Below are 14,984 nucleotides of genomic sequence, written 5' to 3' on the forward strand. Positions count from 1 at the left end.
GTGGCTAACACCCCAGAGGACAGGATCACACTTCAAAACGACCTTGACAGATTAGAGAACTGGGCCAAAACAAACAAGATGAATTTTAACAGGGAGAAATGTAAAGTATTGCACTTGGGCAAAAAAAATGAGAGGCACAAATACAAGATGGGTGACACCTGGCTTGAGAGCAGTACACGTGAAAAGGATCTAGGAATCTTGGTTGACCACAAACTTGACATGAGCCAACAGTGTGGCGTGGCAGCTAAAAAAGCCAATGCAATTCTGGGCTGCATCAATAAGAGTATAGCATCTAGATCAAGGGAAGTAATAGGGCCACTGTATTCTGCTCTGGTCAGACCTCACCTGGAGTACTGTGTCCAGTTCTGGGCACCACAGTTCAAGAAGGACACTGACAAACTGGAACGTGTCCAGAGGAGGGCAACCAAAATGGTCAAAGGCCTGGAAATAATGCCTTATGAGGAACGGCTAAGGGAGCTGGGCATGTTTAGCCTGGAGAAGAGGAGGTTAAGGGTTGATATGATAGCCATGTTCAAAAGGATATATAAAAGTATGTCAAATAGAGGAGGGAGAAAGGTTGTTTTCTGCTGCTCCAGAGAAGCGGACATGGAGCAATGGATCCAAACTACAAGAAAGAAGATTCCACCTAAACATCAGGAAGAACTTCCTGACAGTAAGAGCTGTTCGACAGTGGAATTTGCTGCCAAGGAGTGTGGTGGCGTCTCCTTCTTTGGAGGTCTTTAAGCAGAGGCTTGACAACCATATGTCAGGAGTGCTCTGATGGTGTTTCCTGCTTGGCAGGGGGTTGGACTCGATGGCCCTTGTGGTCTCTTCCAACTCTATGATTCTATGCCTTAGTACACTGCCCGATATAAAGGGCAAGGAGTGGATTTTGTTACAAAATACAAAAACTGCACTAAAATACTTTGTAACAATCGGTGGAAGGCAGAAACAAATTTGCTATCCTGCAAATGCCCGACTGAAATTTGTTGTTTAAGCTTGGCTACAAGTCATTTCCCCCAGCTGACAGAAAGCTGTGGGTTCCTGATAGAGGCTTAGATTTGACTCCCTCCCCCCCAGTCGGAGGCATTGGATTTGATTGTTGGTTTATTTTTCTTCATTTCTTTGCTGCTGACTGTGGATTATTGAATACAATTAGATTAGGCTGACCAAGGGGCCTAGATAGAACGGCGGGTTTGCTGCGAGATTTTTCTGTTTTATTTTGTCTTTTTTATCTGGAAGCGCAGAGACTTTAATATAGCTTTTGAGATCGTGCCCCCTTTTGAAATCGCTCTTCCCAGCATAATTGGCTTAATAAATTGTAATTTCTATAGATTAAATTCATGATTTTATGAATTGGAGTTGTAACAAAGAAAATGGAAGTAATTGAGGTGCACAGCTACGGTGTTTTGAGAATGGCACTTGGGCTTAGTCATAACAGGAAAAAGACTGTGAGAGTTATTACTGGCACTCAGTTTATAGACACCATCTAGTGGCAAGAATATAAAGTGCAATCTCAACTTTTAAATTTCTATCAAATCTTTAGGTAAAGGTACCCCTGCCCATACGGGCCAGTCGTGTCCGACTCTAGGGTTGTGCGCCCATCTCACTTAAGAGGCCGGGGGCCAGCGCTGTCCGGAGACACTTCCGGGTCACCTGGCCAGCGTGACGAAGCTGCTCTGGCAAGCCAGCACCAGCGCAGCACACAGAAACGCCGTTTACCTTCCCGCTATAAAGCAGTACCTATTTATCTACTTGCACTTAGGGGTGCTTTCGAACTGCTAGGTGGGCAGGAGCTGGGACCGAAAGACGGGAGCTCACCCTGCCGCGGGGATTCGAACCGCCGACCATACGGCAAGTCCTAGGCACTGAGGTTTTACCCACAGCGCCACCCGCGTCCCGAATCAAATCTTTAAAAGAAGGTCAATTCCGACCCCTAGTGGTGGAACTTGGTATTTTAGTGGTTGATTTTTCTTTTTTTTAATTTAAAAAATGGAACATAAAATGAAGAAGCGAGGGGCGACACCAGGAGAAAGGAGACCATCTAGGAAGGAACAGGAAGGCACAGGGGAGTGGGCTGAACTTCTTTCAGAAATTAGAAAGGAGATAAAAGAAAGTGAGAAAAATATTGAAAATAAACTAACAGAGGTGCAAAAAAACCAATTGACCAGAAGATTGAAAAATTGGTAGCGTATATTTTGGGACAAATTAGAGATCTTAAAGTTAAAACACAAACTATGGAAGAACAGACAAAGTGAATTCAAAAGGAGGTTAAAGAAAATAGAAAAGAGGGAGAAAGGATTAAAGGTCAAATAGCAGAGCTTTCTAAGATACAGGAGGAAACTCTTGACAATCTTGCATTTCTCGAAATGAGAGAGAAACAAATAAATTTGAAATTTTGAGGAATCCCAGAACAGGAAGGGGAGGAGATGAGAAAAAATTTGATCATAGAAATTGCAAAATTGTTAGAGTTAGAGGATGAAGAGGTTGATTATACAACAGTACATGCATTTAGAATAAAGGTCACATCCCCCAAAGCTAAGGCAAAAAAATATCCAGGGGATTGCCTGGTAATGTTTAATTTGATGGAGATGAGGAATACTATTTTGAGGAGCCGGGGGGGGGGGGGAAGCTTTGCATTGATTAAAATGTAATAATCATATTTAAGGAAATCCCAAACAGATTTTTGCAAAAGAGAAACTCCTACAAATACATTATTGGAACATTAAATACAAATAAAATCAGATTCTGATGGGAGTTCCCGGAAGGAGTCTCCTTTTATTACAAAGATAAGAAATGTAAGATTAAGAATCCACAAGATGCAGCCAAATTTTGGAGGAAATATGCCAAAGAACTGAGGAGGAAGGCAGATGATAAACCTGAACATGCAGAAGAGCAGGAAGAAGATAAAGAAGAAGAAGAAGAATCACAATCTTAATAAATAACATTATTTATATTTTAATTGGATACAGAAATGGCAGTGAAATTATTATCATGGAATGTAAACAAACTTAATAATAAAGTGAAAAGAAATAAAATTGAATATTTGTTGATTAATTTTTTTAGATATAATTTGTTTATAAGAAATTCATGTTGCTAAAAACATAGAAGAGTTTTAGCAGGTTTTAAATTAAATAAAGCCAAAAGAGAGAGAGAAGATGGTTAAAAACATGAATCAGGAACAAATTGAAGAAATACAATATAAAACAGGAATTTTAGTGGTTAAAAAGGTAAAATATTTGGGTATTTTGTTGACTCCCAAAAATATAAATTTATTCACAGATAATTATGTACCTTTGTGCAAAGAGGTTAAAAAGTATTTAGAAATAGGGGATAGACTGAAATTGTCATTCTGGGGAAGAATCTCTGTGATAAAGATGAACGTGCTACCCAAAATGCTATTCTTGTTTCAGAGAATCCTGGTGATCAGTGGGGTAGGACAGTTTAAAGATTGTAAAAAGTATTGTCAAGATTTAACTGGCAGGGGAAGAAACCTAGAATAAAGTATAAACTTCTTACAGATAAAAAAGAAAGAGGCAGATTCTCATTGCCGGATTTAAATATACTGTGTATTATGAAACGTCCTGTCTGGCCTGGCTAAGGGATTGAATGAAATTAGAAAATACAGAAGTATTAGATTTGGAAGGTTATGGAAACAGATTTGGGGTATGATAAAGTTAAAGTCCACAGAGGTTTCCTGAAGAACTTAATTCGTTCTGGAGGTCTGTTCTTAACCTGAAACTGTTCTTAATCTGAGGTACCACTTTAGCTAATGGGTCCTCCTGCTGTTCTCATCCTGAAGCAAAGTTCTTAACCCGAGGTACTATTTCTGGTTTAGCGGAGTCTGTAACCTAAAGCGTATGAAATCCGAGGTACCACTGTTGTTAGAGCATAAAACACCATGATGGGTATCATCAGTAGAAGCAATTTCAGTTAAAAGGTTAGATATGAAAGGTTGGTTACAGAACCGCTGTAATGGTTCAAGGGGTTGCTCGTGCGTAAGCCGGTGCCCACACCTGGCTGGGTTGCCTAAGTGAACCTTTTCTGTCCGGACAGCCACTCACGCGTGGCTGTCTCAATCGCTGGCAGAATCCGTCAGTGGGCGTTTCTTAAACTTCTTCCAGCAAAGAAGTTCTTTCACGCCCAGTCGCCTCCTACTTTCCCTGCGCGGAAGCCTTCTGCGCAAGGAAGGCGTAGGCAGTGGAGGACCCTTCCTCCCCCCGCTGGTCCCAGGCAAGGAGTCCTGTGACTCCCTCTCAGATTCCCCCATCTGCCCCCCTTCTCTACTGGAGCTGGGCTGATTCCCTTCCCCAGAAGATGGGCTGCCTCTCCCAATCCCGGGACGCTCTCTGGAATCCCTCTGGAGCTCTCTCTCTCCCTCCGGCACTGATGGCAGTTCCCTGACATCCACCTCCTCCTCAGGACCCCTCCCACCCCCGGCACCCTTTTCCGACACAACCTCCTCTCTCTCCTCGGCCGACGATGCGGGGAACCCCCTGAAAGAGCTATCATCCTCTTCTGAGGATTCAAAACCAGCCTCCCATCCACTGGGATTTCTTCCCACTGGTTGAACTTCCCCGTCTGATTCTTCTCCCTCGGACACCTCCTCTCCCTCCTGTTCTGAGGCAGGAAAACCCACAAAGTCCCCTTCGTCGTCTGTGGGTCCAAATTCTTCCTCCCAAAATCTAGCTAATGGTTTGGGTTTATCCGGGAACAAACTGTGGAATTCTTCCACCAGATACTCGTCAGTGATTGATTCAGCCGGGACCCACTTGTTTTCTGACCGGGGTTCCCCCTCCCAGGCTACCAAGTACTCTACCTGGTGACCTCGCCACCTTGAATCGAGTATTTCCGTGGCTTCGTTACAGTGTTCCCTCTCCTCGACCCGCGGGTGGGTGGTGACCCCTTGCTCCCGTCCCGGGAATTCCCGCCCCTCCCTGTACGGTGAAAGTAGGGACCTGTGGAACACCGGATGTATCTTCATGCTGTCAGGCAACTTGAGTTTAAATGCCACTGGGTTCACCTGCTGCGTTACCTCAAAAGGCCCCAGCCACCTAGGCTGCAACTTCTTGCACCCTCCCTTTAGGGGCAACCCTTGGGATGACAACCACACCCTGTCTCCCACCCGTATAGCCTCCCCCTCCCGACGGTGCCTGTCCGCCTGCCTCTTGTAAACTTCCTTGGCCCGCTCTAAGTTCAGCCTGAGTTGCTGGTGTAAGGCCTCCATTTCCTCCACAAATTGCTCAGCCGCATGTACGCTCCATCCTTCCTCCCCACGCCCCGGGAATGCCCTGGAGTGACACCCGTAATTGGCCATGAAAGGGCTCATTCCCGTGGACACATGTTATTGTACGCAAATTCAGCCAAAGCTAATTTCTCTACCCAATCGTTCTGTCTCTTGCTGACATAGCAGTGTAGGTATTGCTGGAGTACGCCGTACGCTCTTTCGGCTTGTCCGTTGGTTTCCGGGTGCCTCGCCGTCGAGAAGCTCACCTCAACCTGTAGCAAGCTCATGAGTTTCCGCCAGAACCAGGAAGTAAATTGTTTCCCGTGATGCGAGATTACCCTCAATGGCGCCCCATGCAGTCTGAAAATGTGATCCACAAACAGTCTGGCCGTCTCCTCTGCCGTTGCGGCATGTGAGCACGCTACGAAATGGCACATTTTTGTCAGTAGATCGACAACTACCATGACCGCTGTCTTTCCCCTCGACTTGGGCAGATCTGTCATAAAATCAATGGACACCACCTCCCAGGGCCTTTCCGGTGTGGGTAAGGGTTCCAGTAACCCCGCTGGGGCAGCCCTTTCCCCTCTGGCATCGGTCGCACCCCCGTACATATTCTCTTACGTCTTCCCTCACCTTTGGCCACCAGAACTGCCTGGTGACAAGTAACATGGTCTTGTGCTGTCCAAAGTGCCCAGCTGTTGGGTTGTCGTGGAGTTGTTTAAGTACCTTCCCCCTCAAAGTCTCCCCTGGTACATACAGCACCCCCTTATAGTACAATAGCCCTTCCTTTTCCTCGAACCCTCCATTGACTTCCCTTCCGTCCCTGAGTTCCCTGATTTTCGCCTGAGCAAACTCATCGTGCCTGGGGAGCCCTGCCAGTTCCCGTTTCCCAACCAACGCTCCCCCACACACCCACCGATCCTCGGGGAACACGTGCCTGGTCTCTGGGGGCCCCTCTCCTTCCATGTACTCTGGTTTCCAGGAGAGAGCATCTGCCCTTACGTTTTCCTCTCCCGGCACATATTGGATCTCGAAGAAAAACTTGGCGAACTCCTGGGACCATCTGATCTGTCTCTGGTTGAGCACTCGCGCGGTTCACCAGTATTCCAAGTTCTTGTGGTCCATTCTGACCTGGATCTTGTGCCGCACCCCTATCAATAGATGTCTCCATTGCCGAAATGCCGCATAGATGGCAAGCAGCTCGCGGTCATACACGGTGTAGTTTTGTTCTGACTTGCTCAGCTTCCTTGAGAAAAAGGCACACGGCATCCAGTTCTGCTTGTCCCCGGGCTGCAAAAGGACCACTCCAATGGCGCGGTCGGACGCGTCCGTCTCCAGCCTCATGGGCTTTTCCGGATCCACGTGCAGGAGCTGTTCTTCCAAGGCAAACGCCCTCTTCAGTTTTTCAAAGGATTGCTGCACTCCCTCTCTCCACGCAAACTTCTTTTTGCTACTAAGACAATCCGTTATGGGCGCTGTCAAGTGAGCGAAGTTCCTTATGAACTTCCTATAGAAGTTGCTGAAGCCTAGGAACCTTTGCACATCCTTTCTGTTTTGGGGGGCTTTCCATTCCAGCACTGCCTTTACATTGCCCGGATCCATGGCTAGTCCCTTGTCTGACAGCCTGTATCCCAGGAACTCGACCTCTCTGGCGTGGAATTGGCATTTTTCCAGCTTGACCCACAACTGATGCTTCTTCAATCTCTGTAGCACCTCCCTGACGTCTCTGACGTGTTGCCTTTCATCGTCCGAATAGATTAAGACATCATCCAAAAAGGCTACGCAATTCTTGTACAGCAGGGGCCCCAACACATGGTGCATGAATGCTTGAAAGCAGGCTGAGCCCGATTGTAATCCAAATGGCATCACTAAGTACTCAAAAGCCCCCAGGGGGGTGAACATGGTCGTTTTCCATTTGTCCCCCTCCCTCTTCCTGATCAGATTGTATGCTCCCCTGAGGTCCAGCTTGGTAAAAATCTTTCCCTGCCTCACCCGTGTCAAAATATCGTCAATCCTGGGCATTGGGAAAGTCACGGGTTCTGATACCAAGTTTAGGGCCCGGTAGTCCACGACCAACCTAGGCTGATTAGTCTCTTTCTTGTCCACAAAGAACACTGGACTGCCCCCCACCGCCTTAGATTCCCTTATGAAACCTCTCTTCAGGTTCTTGTCAATAAATAGCCGCAGCTCCTGCATCTCCTGGTCAGACATGGCCTACAGCTTACCCACTGGTAACTGAGCCCCTGGAAGCAGGTTGATTTGGCATTCAAGGGCCTGTGGGGGGGCAGTCTGTCTGCCTCCCTCTCGTTGAAGACCTCCTTCAAATCAGCATATTGTGGTGGCACCTGCCCTTTTTGCTCCAGGGCCAACCCCGCCACCCTGGCTACAGTCATCCTTGGTTCCCTCCCTCCCAGACAGTGTTCTGAGCAGTAAGCTGACCCAAAAGTGACCGACCGCTGATGCCATGACACCACCGGGTCATGTAGTGCCAGCCAGCTCATTCCCAGTATTATTGGGGGTCCTGCCAGCGTGGCCACGTGAAAGGCAATGGTTTCCGTGTGCCTAGCAACCCTCATTCGCATTGGCGGTGTCTGGTGTGTCACTTCCCCTCCCAGGAGCTCCCTGCCATCGATGGTGGTCACCTGCAAGGGAAAATCTAGTGCCAACAGGTGGAGTTGGTGCTCCAGAGCAAAGTCTCTGCTGAAGAAATTACACGAGCTGCCAGAATCTAGCAGTCCCTCCACCTTGACGGGGTGCCCGTTTGGGAGTTCTAACACCACCTCTATGGCTACCGCTGCCTTGGGGGGGGGTCAGGCTGGGGCACTTCTATTGGTTGCTGACCTGGCTGCTGGCCCCGCTGGTTGGCAGCCAGGCATTGGCATTTCCCTGCGCCTGCCCCTCCTCCCCCTTCTCGTCGTGGCCTGCAGCCCCCATCATGCCTTGCCAGGCCTTTCGTTGAGGGCAGACCTTTGCAAAATGTCCTGGTCGCTGACAGAGGAAACACTTCTTGGTAGTTTTCCACTCCTTTACCTCCCTTTTCCTCCCTTCACCGGCGTTTGAAACTTCGTGCGCGCGCGCGCGCTGCATCAATTTCCATCGGCTCTGCCGCCTGGGAAGGCTCCCTCGGCATTTCAGGAATGCGATTGTCATGGAAACGTTCCGCCCTTATCTCCCACTTCTCCTGAGCCCGCGCTTCCTGGCGTACCCCGATCGCAAGCACAGTCTTTGTGAGTTCATCCATCGACCACGGGCGGGGCGCTCGGGATAATTCATCCTTCACTTCAGGGGATAAACCCCCCTTGAACAACATTTGCATAGGTTCAGAGCCGAGATCCCACCCGAGCTTGTGGACTAACATTGCGAACCACGACCAGTAGTTTCTGATGGACAGGCTCCCCTGCTTACACCCCAGAAGCTCCCAGCGTGTCAGGCTTTGCTCCTCCTCGCTGGAGTACATCGCGTCCATCGCCTGATAGAATTTCTTGAGATCTTTCAATGCATCATTCTGCGTCGCCATTAGGGGCCTGATCCATTCACGTGCCCCATCCTGCAGATGTCCCACAATGTAAGCCACCCTCTCCCCGTCATTGGCAAAGTCATCTTTCTGCAGTTCCAAAGCGTACTGGATTTCCGTTCGGAATGCATTGTAGTCCTGGGGCTTTCCACCAAATTTGTGTACCAGCCCCTGAACCTTCCTCCCTATTGGGGTGGCTCTGACCTGTGCATCCTGAGCCCGTCTCTCCTCCAGCCGCGCCGTCAGGGTAGCAACATGCGCCTCCAGGTCTCGGTTTCTCTCTACCAGACCTCGCATCAAGGCTTCTTGCTCTGTTCCTCTGGCCAGCTCTGTTTGGCTCATCGTGCTGCCTCTCCGGTACTGCGCACAAGCAACCAAGGACTGACGGATTGCTGTAATGGTTCAAGGGGTTGCTCGTGCGTAAGCCGGTGCCCACACCTGGCTGGGTTGCCTAAGTGAACCTTTTCTGTCCAGACAGCCACTCACGCGTGGCTGTCTCAATCGCTGGCAGAATCCGTCAGTGGGCATTTCTTAAACTTCTTCCAGCAAAGAAGTTCTTTCACGCCCAGTCGCCTCCTACTTTCCCTGCGCGGAAGCCTTCTGCGCAAGGAAGGCGTAGGCAGCGGAGGACCCTTCCTCCCCCCGCTGGTCCCAGGCAAGGAGTCCTGTGACTCCCTCTCAGATTCCCCCATCTGCCCCCCTTCTCTACTGGAGCTGGGCTGATTCCCTTCACCAGAAGATGGGCTGCCTCTCCCAATCCCGGGACGCTCTCTGGGATCCCTCTGGAGCTCTCTCTCTCCCTCCGGCACTGATGGCAGTTCCCTGACAACCGCCAAATAAATGATATATTTAAAAAAGATAAAATGAAGAATGGCTTTGAGACTTCTAGATTGTAGCTGGAAACCAAATTGTTGGAAGGTAAACTAATCTTATCGAAAATGTATGGCCTACTCTTAGAATGGCACACAAAAGATGAGGAAATTAAGGAAGTAATGACAAAATGGGCAATAGACATTGGGCATAATTTTCAATTTGATGTATGGTCAAGGCTATGGAACGTTGGAATGAAATTCACCGCATGTATGACACTTAAAGAAAATATAATGAAAATGATGTATAGGTGGTATTTGACTCCAACTAAATTAGCAAAAATGTATAGAATAAGAAATAAGAATTGTTGGAAATGTAATGTTAAAGAAGGTGATTTTTATCATATCATATGTTGTGAATGTGTGATAAAGTTAAAGTATTTTGGGATAGTATTTACAATACAATGAATTAAAAAAGATGTTTAGGGGTACCTTTCCCAAGAAACCAGAAGCGTTTTTGTTAGGAATGGTAGACGTGGAAATATCAAGAGTAGACCAAAAATTGTTTATGTACGCCACAACGGCAGCTAGAACTTTATTAGCCCCCAAATGGAAACAGCAGGAGTTACCAAATGTAGAAGAATGGCAGACGAAGATTATGGATTGTGCAGAACTGGCAAAGCTGACGGGGAGAATCCGAAACCAGAGCAACCAAGCGTTCCAGAGAGAGTGGAGTAAATTTATACAATACATAGAGAATCATTGTACACATATAAAGACAATAGCAGGACTGAGATAAAACCTACAATGTTTAAAAGAAGGAACATTCTATTTGTGATTAAAGTGATTTAATAATCTAAGATATGTATAGAATGGAGACGTTATAAATATGTGGAGATAAAATTGTGATATAAGGAAACCAGAAGACAGAGGAAGGGAAGTCGAGAGCTTGGCAGAGCAAAAGTTTTAATGATGTTATATTATGGTGTTATAGGATTGTTAAAATTGGAAAATCAATAAAAATTATATTTAAAAAAGGTGACCCGAAGCTGCCTGAGAATTATCGTCCAATGTCTCCTATCACTCCTTGGCAAGATGTATAACCAACATTTGGAAAAGAAATTGAATGACTGGATGACATCCAACAAGATTCTTAGGCCTGAACAAATAGGCTTTTGCCATGGCAAATCCACCACTGAACACTGCATAGTCCTCTAACACCTTGCAGACATGTTCATGTCATGTTCATGACAAACACATCTGCCCCAAGTAGAGAAGCACAGCATGAGTTAGGAAGCAGTCAGATAGCTGGGAGCAGTCCCCCTTCCCTTGCCCCTAACACAGAATGGAATGTTGATAAGACGTTAGCAGACAGCGGGAGGGAGAGAAGCCAACTCACTCAAGAAGCACAGGCAGGCCCGGAAAGCAGGATGGGTAGCATTTCCTCACCAGAAGAGGAGGCAATTAATCCTCTGAGCCCAAGGAGTAGACGTATGGGAAAGGTATTAGACAGGAAACAAACCCAGAAACGCAAGGGTTATAGGTTCAGGATATTCTGCAGAATATCCAGGAAGCATTCCTCAGAAGGCTCAACTGAATTGTAAGGTACAGAAGCTCCAAGAGAGCGTCTGAGACTGACCAAGAGCAATATGCGTTTGTGTATTTTGTTATGATGACATTTATATTCCACCCTTTAGCCAAAAAGGCTGTCAGAGCTGCTTGCAAAAAATCAAAATCAAAACTCAGCACTAAGGATCTCACACATTAAAATCTCACACCTCAATCTCACACTTTAAAAACATTGTTTTTACTTGTCCAGCAGTAATACAGAGAGCTAGGGCTTGGAAATGTAAGAATCCTGGTTTGGAAACGAGGCAAGAACATCTGGAACTCTGCAGCTCAGCAGAATTGTGGGGAATGTGTGCAGTCTGGCAGGAGTGGAGTGGAGAAGAAAGAAGAAGAAACCAGTTCCCATTGTGGCCCCTATTGTGCCACCACAGGGGCATGTGAAGGAGCATCTTGGCCTGAGGGGAGTGAGAAGAAGCAGTAGCAACTTCTTCTAAAACAAACAAGTTGTTTTCCCTTTTTCTGTTTATATATTTATCTATAATTTTTGAAAATAATTTTATGTAAACTACTTTGTGAGGTCTTCTTCAAAAGTACTGTGTAAATACCCTTACATAAATAACTAGCAGGCACAAAATAAAGCATCTGGAGACTCCAAGCTTTCATTTAAAAACACGTTTCAAGTGCAGAGTGTTTGACATTCGCAGGTGTCAGAGTTGCTTCCAGATCCTAGCTCACAGAGGATCACGCTAGCCAGCGATCATTAAATAAAAGTCTTTATTGAGTTACAGTTTCCATTCTCAAGCTGCTGCGTGCAACCCTACGTCTAATGGTTAGATCGGCGAAGCTCCGTCTGAGTCTCCGCCCCTTGTACACCAACTTAATATCCTAGCCCTGCTCCACCTTTTCCGCCTGACTGTTCTTCTCTGGGTCCCTCTGCCCCCCGGGGTCTCTTCCTTCCGGGATTCCTCTGACGCTGACGCTGACCCCCCTGACTCTTTTCCCTCCTTTCGGCGGGCTTTAGGACCTGGCTCCCTTTCCGGGCTGCCTACTGCGCCACCTTCCTGTGCATTTGAACTTGGCGCGCGCGCCCAACCTTCCACCTTCCGTCTGACCGTTTCTTCGCTCCCCGATGGAGGTGTGGCCACTCCTGACTCGTGCCCTCCCCCCTGTTGTGAGCTGCCAGCGCTTGATCCCTGGCGCCCTTCCTCTTCCCTGCTCTCTGGCGGTGACGCTGGTCCCGATTTCCAACTGCTCCCCTCTGAGTCCCCTCTGGCTCTATCTTCCTGGGGTGTCCCCCTAGGCTCCCCCCTTGCCCTGGCCACTGGTGCTCCTTTCTGTGAATCTTCTGATTCACTGGAAAGACTCGGAGATCTCGGGTCGTCGTCATCACTCATCTTTTCTTCTGCCTCCTCCCCCTCGCTCTCTGTTTCCTCCCTTGCCCTTGCCTCTGCTCCTGAACCCCTGACATCCATCCCCCCCTCGAAGCCCCCTCTTCCCCCCTCCCCTCCTTCCGGTGCGGGATCTGGGTGCTGCCGTGTCAGGGGGACGAATGTCGGATACAGTTCGCTTCCCGTGGCGGGCCGCCATCTGAAGTCTTCCGGTTCTTCCTCCCTGCTCTCGTTGACGACGGTCACCTCCGCTTCCATCTCTGTGCCGCCGTGCTCGAAACCCGGGTCGTCCCCGAAAACGTCCATGTCCGTCTCTCCCTCGTTGCCTTCTGGAGACGTTGCTCGTCCTGGACCCTCCAGCCACCTTCTGCGGAACTGCTCCTCTGGTCGATCATCCCACCAATACGAGGGTTCTGAAGCAGATCCCGAGGGTGACCCCTCCGGGGAACGGGCGTCTCGTGTCGGTTCCTCGTCCGAGTCGAACCCCCGGAACGTGCTGGCTGAAAGCGTGGGCGTGAAAAGCCAGTCGTCGAAAAAGTCTGCTGGCATTGGCCTATGTGGGAAGAGGGCATGAAACTCTTCTTTGAGCAGAGGTTCGTCTAAAGCGTAGCCCGGCACCCAGCTGTTGGCACTGGCCGGGGTGCCCTCCTTGGTGAGAAGGTATTCTACCCCCTCTTCCCCCCATCTGGAGTCCAAAATCTCCGTGACTTCGTTGATGCGCTCCTCCCGTGCCACTCCCCCCTGCCCGGTTCTCTCTCGGAGCGGACCCGGTGCCGTTCCTGGTTCCTGAAACCTGTGAGGTGCCTTGTAGGGAGTGAGCACCGATCTGTGGAACACCGGATGCATTCTGGAACCCTCCGGAAGAGCCAGCCTGAAAGCCACCGGGTTGACCTGTTCTTCGACTTGGTAGGGCCCCAGTTGTTTATGCCCTAGTTTCTTCTTCGCCAACGACCTGGCCGGCACTGCGTGGGCTGCTAACCAGACCCAGTCTCCCACATGGATCTCTTCGCCAACCCTTCTGTGTTTGTCCGCTTGTACCTTGTATGCGTGTTTAGCCAGCTCCAGGTGCCGCCGCAGCTGATCGTGGACCTCCTGCAACTCCGACGCGAATGCATCTGCTGTCTGCGGCTCCCCCTCCCCCATTCTTTCCAGTCCCGGGAAGGTTCTGGGGTGCCTCCCGTTGTTGGCGAAGAACGGCGTGACCCCCGTGGACACGTGCTTCGTGTTGTTGTAGGCGAACTCGGCGAGAGGCAGGTAATCCACCCACGTCGCAGGCTGTTGATTCGCATAACATCTCAGGTACTGCTGCATGATGGCATTGACCCGCTCCGCTTGCCCGTTGGTCTGCGGGTGTCTAGCCGACGCCAGGTTGATCTTGACGTTCAGGAAGCCCATCAGCCTCTGCCAGAAGTTCGAGATGAACTGTCGCCCTCGGTCGGACAGAATAGACCGCGGCAGACCGTGAACCTTGAACACGTGGTCTATGAACAGTTTGGCGGTTTGTTCCGCCGTGGCCACCTTCGCACACGGAATGAAATGTGCCATCTTGGAGAACAAGTCCACCACCACCAGCACAGCCGTCTTGCCCCTCGAGCTGGGCAGATCCGTGACAAAGTCCAGGGCCACTCTCTCCCATGGTACGAACGGAGTTTGCAGCGGTTCCAGCAGTCCGGCCGGCGGTCTGTGCACTGGTTTGGCCCTCTGGCAGGTGTCACACCTCGCCACGTAGTCCGCGACTTCCCCTCTCATTCCGGGCCACCAGAAGTCTCTGGCTACTAATTCCACCGTCTTCTCCTTGCCAAAGTGCCCGGCAGTGGGCGCGTCGTGCAGCTGCTGCAGTACCTTGGCGCGAAGTTCGTCTCCCGGCACGTAGATGGCCCCTTTACGGATGAGCAAACCATCTCGCAGCTGGAACTCGTCGGTCGCTGCCGTGCCCCTGTGCACCTCTGCCATCTTTGCTTGCGCGAAGGAGTCATCCTGCAACGCTCGTCGCACCGCATCCAGGTCAACTGTTGCCGCCGCGCACGCCCACACTGTCGGTGCGAAGATGTGCATGGCGGCCGCTGGCGTTGCCTCCTCCAGATACTGTGGCTTACGGGAGAGAGCATCCGCCATGATGTTGGTGTCCCCCGGGACATACTCTATTCGGAAGTCGAAATTCGCAAAGAACTCAGCCCAACGTATCTGCCTCTGGTTCAGGAACTGTGCCGTGCGCCAGTGCTCTAGATTCTTGTGGTCCGTGCAGACCTGCACCGTGTGCTTGGCGCCGATCAGGAAGTGCCTCCACGCTTTGAACGCTGCATGAATGGCCAGCAACTCCCTGTCCCAGATGGTGTAGTTCTGTTCGGACTTGCTGAGCTTCCTTGAGTAAAACGCTCCCGGCCTCCAAACCCCCTGCGGGTCTTTCTGCAGCAGGACTGCTCCCACGGCTCTGTCCGAAGCGTCTGTCTCCACCCTCATCGGCCTGCTGGGGTTGA

The sequence above is a fragment of the Podarcis pityusensis genome (genome assembly GCF_964106645.2).
Source record: "Podarcis pityusensis genome assembly, chromosome: 2".
In the NCBI taxonomy this organism is placed as follows: domain Eukaryota; kingdom Metazoa; phylum Chordata; class Lepidosauria; order Squamata; family Lacertidae; genus Podarcis; species Podarcis pityusensis.